At 43.1% G+C, this 7,375-nt stretch overlaps 1 pseudogene; it reads right to left on the reverse strand.

Annotated features, from left to right (window-relative positions):
* Positions 1 to 3,351: 3,351 nt before the first annotated feature.
* On the reverse strand, positions 3,352 to 4,124 carry LOC119333398 (annotated as a pseudogene).
* Between the last annotated feature and the right edge of the window lie 3,251 nt (positions 4,125 to 7,375).

Here is a 7,375-nt window from a genome sequence, read left to right on the forward strand (position 1 = left end):
CTCCTCGTCGTCGGCGCACCTCCCCCTCGCCGGCCCCTCTTCTCCGGCGCTACTGTTCCGGCCACGAGCTCCCCGGCGTTCCTCGTTTTGCGTGCCGCCCGATCCGGATCTGAGATCTGAAAATCCCCCCTCGGTTGACTTTCTCGTCCCTAACCCTAATTATTTTGTATACTTTGACCTGCCATAACTCTGCATCCGTAGCTCCGTTTCGGGCGTGTAGCATATCAAAATGTTTGTCTCGACGAGTACATCAATTCATCTCATTGCATCATTTTAATTTGAGCTCATCTTGATGCCCGAAATGTTGTTGGAAGAGGGCTATGTGAGTATTTTGCCAGATCTATTTCATCAAATAGACTTTTGTCATTTTTGCCATGTTTAATGTGTGCATGCTATGACTCTCAGCTCTACATGTGTTTTGTTATATGCCATGCCATCTTTACAGAGGTGCTTGCCATGTATTTTTGTGATATTTGTGGTGACTAGCACAAGCTTGCAAAGTAGCGTAATCGGTAATGCTGATTTCAGGGACTTAGAATTTCACTAAGTCCTTGTTCTGATTTTGTCATTATGCCATATGTTCATGTTGTTTCCTGGTGATTCGTGCCTCTTTTAAGGATGATCAGTAAGGATGATTTGTTAACATTGAGGTGCTCTATCCATCCATGTCTTTGGTTGCATTTATGGAGCACCCTAGCTTGAGTCAATCGAGCTCTACTTTTGCTATATCGTGAATCCTGGCAGATTGTTGACTTGTTAGCGATTTTGCCGAGGATGTTGCTATTTATCCGTGCATGCTATGTTGTTGTTCTTGCCATGTCTAGCTTCTATGTCATGTATTCTTGAAGGTTGTATGCTTAGTTTGGCATGCCATGCTTTGTAGTGAGTGCATCAAGCTCGTAAACATGCCTACTTGTTAATCTGTTTTGCATGCTCCAGTTTTTCACCAAGTCTGAATCTGTTTATGTTTTTGCCATGTTCACATGCTTGCAATTGTATTTTCTGATCCCTTTTGGCTCAAGGTCACTAAGGGACTTTTGTTAAGTGCTTTGAGTAGCTTGATGCCATGCCTTGCCTTACCATGTTAAGTTCCTGTAGCTTGTAGTTTTCATGCTCTAAAGTGTGCTTCCTGATGATAAATTCCAGACTTATGTTAATTTCACTAAGTCTGAAACTTGTTATCATTTGCCCTTTTGCCATGCTTGTTTGAACCTGTTAATGAGTGAATTAGCCGTAGCTCAGTGTTCATCTTTTGTCAAGCATCTTGAGTGGATCCCTGCCATGTATTTTGTTGCCATGTTTGAGTGATGTAGCATATTTAACTTGATGCATTTAGATGGCTACTTGCTGTTTATCGCAGACCGGTGCCATATTTGTTTTGCTTGCCATTTCCAAACCGTGCATCCGATCCCGGTGATCTTTATATCGATTTCAACCAAAATCATCTCACCTTTCCAGTGGCACTCTTGGATTTCCAAGTTGAGGCCAGTTTCAATCATTCCTTTCCAAATCATGCATATGCATCGCATACCGCATCCCGCATATCATGCCATGTTCGTGTGTGGTTTGTTTACTATGTTGTGTGCTTCTTTTCCGGTGTTGCTTCTTTGGGTTGGTTTCGATTACGTGCGTTTGTGAGGACCAGTTCGACTACGTCCGTTTGTCTTCTTCATGGACTCGTTCTTCTTCCTGGGGGGATTTCAGGCAAGATGACCATACCCTCGAAATCACTTCTATCTTTGCTTGCTAGTTGCTCGCTCTTTTGCTATGCCTATGCCGCGATACCTACCACTTGCTTATCATGCCTCCTATATTGTTAAGCCAAGCCTCTAACCCACCTTGTCCTAGCAAACCGTTGTTTGGCTATGTTACCGCTTTGCTCAGCCCCTCTTATAGCGTTGTTAGTTGCAGGTGAAGATTGAAGTTTGTTCCATGTGGGAACATGGAGATGTTGTTCCTTGTTGGAACATGTTTACTTGTTGGGATATCACAATATCTCTTATTTAATTAATGCATCTATATACTTGGTAAAGGGTGGAAGGCTCGGCCTTATGCCTGGTGTTTTGTTCCACTCTTGCCGCCCTAGTTTCCATCATATCGGTGTTATGTTCTCAGATTTTGCGTTCCTTACGCGGTTGGGTTACAATGGGAACCCCTTGACAGTTCGCTTTGAATAAAACTCCTCCAGCAAGGCCCAACCTTGGTTTTACCATTCGCCACCTAGCATTTTCTTTTCCCTTGGGAGTCGCGCTCTCAAGGGTCATCATTATTTTAACCCCCCCGGGCCAGTGCTCCTCTGAGTGTTGGTCCACCTTGTCAGCCGCCGGTGGCCACCAGGGGCAACTCTGGGCTGGCCTACCGGAAGTTTGGACAATCCGGTGTGCCCTGAGAACGAGATATGTGCAGCTCCTATCAGGATTTGTCGGCACATTCGGGTGGCTTTGCTGGTCTTGTTTTACCATTGTCGAAATGTCTTGTAACCGGGATTCCGAGTCTGATCGGGTCTTCCCGCTAGAAGGAATATCCTTCGTTGACCGTGAGAGCTTGTGATGGGCTAAGTTGGGACACCCCTGCAGGGATTTGAACTTTCGAAAGCCGTGCCCGCGGTTATGGGCAGATGGGAATTTGTTAATGTCCTTTGTAGAAAACCTGAAGTTGACCTTAATTAAAATACATCAACCGCGTGTGTTACCGTGATGGTCTCTTTCCGGCGGAGTCCGGGAAGTGAACACGGTGTTGGAGTTATGTTTGACGTAGGTTGTTCTAGGATCACTTCTTGATCATAGTTTCTCGACCGTGCTTTGCCTTCTCTTCTCGCTCTCATTTGCGTATGTTAGCCACCATATATGCTAGTCGCTTGCTGCAGCTCCACATCATACATTTACCTTACCCATAAGCTTAAATACTCTTGATCGCGAGGGTGTGAGATTGCTGAGTCCCCGTGACTCACAGATACTTCCAAAACTAGCTTGCAGGTGCCGAGGTTACCATGCAGATGACGCAACCAAGCTCAAGGAGGAGCTCGATGAAGATCTTGTCCTTTGTGTTGTTTCGTTCTAGTTGATCAGTAGTGGAGCCCAGTTGGGGTCGATCAGGGACCATGTCGCTTTTGGGGTAGTCTTCTTTTATTTTGGGTTCCGTAGTCGGACCTTGATTGTATCTGGTTGATGTAATGCTTTATTCATGTATTTGTGTGAAGTGGCGATTCTAAGCCAACTATGTATCTCTTTCCCTTATGTATTACATGGGTTGTGTGAAGATTACCTTACTTGCGACATTGCTTTCAATGCGGTTATGCCTCTAAGTCGTGCTTCGACACGTAGGAGATATAGCCGCATCGAGGGCGTTTCATTATTGTCCAACAGGTGGCTCAGAGACTGCCATGAGAGCCTCGTCGCTGAAGCCACCTTGCTCCATGATGGCGTTGTTTAGGTCAGGGTGGATTTCCAGGGTCTTGCTCTCCGTAATGGTGGTTTCCACCTCCTTCACAGCCTCAGTCATGCTGGTGAAGACACCGGTCTCCTCCTCCATCAGGTCGCCCCTCTTCCTCTTCCTAACGACCACAGGGACACGCTCAAATGGCTTATCAGGGCCATAAAGGACCGTCTCTACATCCAGGGTGCCTGGGAACTCTGGCATGGGAGAACCGAGAGGCTCACCGGAGCCCATGGTATGCTTTCCGGTTGCAATGCCGAAGGAGAAGATGTGTTGCATCTAGTTGTAGTTTTGGATGGGTTTGTTGAGAAACTCAGCATCCTTGGGGTGGTCCTAAGATAGAAGCACAAGTGTTGTTAGTTGCTAGAAGGCAATGTTTGACGGTGTGCAAACCAAGGGAACAATGAGCTAACCACGACATGGCCAGTGTAGTGCTTTGCCTCCAAAAAGATAGAGCAAGTGCTCTAATCCCAGGACGCGCCGCTAAGGTCTTTGAGCTTGGACACTTGGATCCAACGAGCTCTCCACTTCCTCAGGTGGTTGTACACCTGGGTGGCGGTCACCTCCTGGCCACAGAACTCGGACGCCTGCTTCGCAAAAGTGTTCAAATGCACCTCCTTGAAGCCCTTGTCAGTCCTAACCCCGCTAGAGATGAGCTCACGCATTTTGTTTAGCATGAATGTGGACATGAACGGCTGCCACTCATGTTGTTTCCCCTACCATCCTTCTTGGCCTTCAGTGAAGCGGCAGTAGAAGTGGCAATTGGCTCAACGAGCACGACTGGCACAAAGTTAGAAGCACCAGGTGATACCTCAAACACCTTTGAATCAGCAGGCATGTTCTGATCAAGGAGGAGCTGATGACTGATGACCCACAAGTGTAGGGGGTCTATCGTAGCTTTTCGATAAGTAAGAGTGTCAAACCCAACGATGAGCAGAAATAAATGATAAGCAGTTTTCAGTAAGGCATTCTCTGCAAGCACTGAAATTATCGATAACAGATAGTTTTGTGATAAGGTAATTTGTAACGAGTAGCAAGTAGTAAAAGTAAATAAGGTGCAACAAGGTGGCCCAATCCTTTTTGTAGCAAAGGACAAGCCTGGACAAACTCTTATATGAAGGAAAGCGCTCCCGAGGACACATGGGAATTATCGTCAAGCTAGTTTTCACCACGTTCATATGATTCGCGTTTGATACTTTGATAATTTGATATGTGGGTGGACCGGCGCTTGGGTACTGTCCTTACTTGGACAAGCATCCCACTTATGATTAACCCCCATTGCAAGCATCCGCAACTACAACAGAAGTATTAAGGTAAACCTAACCATAGTATGAAACATATGGATCCAAATCAGCCCTTACGAAGCAACGCATAAACTAGGGTTTAAGCTTCTGTCACTCTAGCAACCCATCATCTACTTATTACTTCCCAATGCCTCCCTCTAGGCCCAAACAATGGTGAAGTGTCATGTATTCGACGTTCACATGACACCACTAGAGGGATGACAACATACGTCTCATCAAAATATCAAACGAATACCAAATTCACATGACTACTTATAGCAAGACTTCTCCCATGTCCTCAGAAACAAATGTAACTACTCACAAAGCATATTCATGTTCATAATCAGAGGGGTATTAATATGTATAATGGATCTGAACATATGATCTTCCACCAAGTAAACCAACTAGCATCAACTACAAGGAGTAATCAACACTACTAGCAAACCACAGGTACCAATCTGAGGTTTGGATACAAAGATTGGATACAAGAGATGAACTAGGGTTTGAGATGAGATGGTGCTAGTGAAGATGTTGATGGAGATTGACCCCCTCTCGATGAGAGGATCGTTGGTGATGACGATGGTGATGATTTCCCCCTCCCGGAGGGAAATTTCCCCAGCAGAACAGCTCTGCCGGAGCCCTAGATTGGTTCCGCCAAGGTTCCGCCTCATGGCGGCGGAGTTTCTTCCCCAAAGCTTGCTTACTATTTTTTCTCGGACGAAAGACCTCATATAGCAGAAGATGGGCATCAGAGGGCCACCAGGGAGCCCACGAGCCAGGGGGGTAGGGCGCGCCCCAACCCTCGTGGCCAGGGTATGGCCCCCCTCTGAAACTTCTTTCGCCCAATATTTTTTATATATTCTGGAAATAACTTTCGTGAAGTTTTAGGACTTTTGGAGCTGTGCAGAATAGGTTTGTAATATTTGCTCCTTTTCCAGCCCAGAATCCCAGCTGCCGGCATTCTCCCTCTTCATGTAAACCTTGTAAAATAAGAGAGAATAAGCATAAGTATTGTGACATAATGTGTAATAATAATCCATAATGCAATAAATATCAATATAAAAGCATGATGCAAAATGGACGTATCAACTCCCCCAAGCTTAGACCTCGCTTGTCCTCAAGCGAAAGCCGAAATCGAAAAATATGTCCACATGTTTGGAGATAGAGGTGTCGATAAAAATAAAATACTAGCATGAAGGCATCATAATCATTCTTAGAACAGCAACATATATATATATATATATATATATATATATATATATATATATAGTCATATGATCTCTTATGCTAAAGTAATAATTCAATCACAATTTCAAGTATAAATTATAAACTTCATTGAGAACCAACAAACTCTAATCTCAGTTATTGAGGCAATTGCAATTTATCATAACATAGGAAAGAGTCAATATAAGATCTTTTCAGCAAGTCCACATACTCAACTATCATTTAGTATTTCACAATTGCTGACACTCACGCGATATTTATGGTTATGAAGTTTTAATCGGACACAGAGAAATATAGGGGCTTATAGTTTTGCCTCCCAATGTTTTACCTCAAGGGTAATGTCAACAATAATAGTTCATGAAAACTCACATCCAATTTGCTATATATATCTGGATCTTTCCAACACATTGTGCTTGCCAAAGGATAAAATTAAAAAGGGAAAGGTGAATATCACCATGACTCTTTGCATGAAGTATAAGACAAGAATAAAAGATAGGCCCTTCGCAGAGGGAAACGGAGGTTGTCATGCGCTTTTATGGTTGGATGCACGAAATCTTAATGCAAAAGAACATCACTTTATATTGCCACTTGTGATATAGACCTTTATTATGCAGTCCGTCGCTTTTATTTCTTACATATCACAAGATCGTATAAAGCTTATTTTCTCCACACTAATAAGACATACATATTTAGAGAGCAATTTTTATTGCTTGCACCGATAATAACTTACTTGAAGGATCTTACTCAATCCATAGGTAGATATGGTGGACTCTCATGGCAAAACTGGGTTTAGGGATATTTGGAAGCACAAGTAGTATCTCTACTTGGTGCAAAGAAATTGGCTAGCACGAGAGGGAAAGGCAAGCTCAACATGTTGGATAATCCATGACAATATAATTTATCTTAGATGTAAGAAAACATAACCCATTACGTTGTCTTCCTTATCCAACGTCAACTCTTTAGCATGTCATATTTTAATGAGTGCTCACAATCATAAAAGATGTCCAAGATAGTATATTTATATGTGAACCTCTCTTTCTTTATTACTTCATATTAATTGCAACGATGACCAAAACTATGTTTGTCAACTCTCAACAACTTTTATTCATCATACTCTTTATATGTGAGCTCAATACTCTTCATAAGATCCATATGATCTCTTTATTTATTTTTATTTCTTCTCTTTTATTTTATTCCCTCAAGATCGTAGCAAAATAAGCAAGCCCTTGACTCAACACAAATCTTTATTATATAGCTCACGGACTCGATTACATAGGAAGATCATAAAGCAAACCTCACAACTAGATCATACTAAAACTTTATTCTACTAGATCAAGATATTATCAAAAGGATCGAACTAAGAAAAACGGTAAAGATAAAAGTGATGGTGATACGATACCGGGGCACTCCCCCAAGCTTGGCAGTTGCCAAGG

The sequence above is a fragment of the Triticum dicoccoides genome, chromosome 7A (genome assembly GCF_002162155.2).
Source record: "Triticum dicoccoides isolate Atlit2015 ecotype Zavitan chromosome 7A, WEW_v2.0, whole genome shotgun sequence".
NCBI lineage: Eukaryota > Viridiplantae > Streptophyta > Magnoliopsida > Poales > Poaceae > Triticum > Triticum dicoccoides.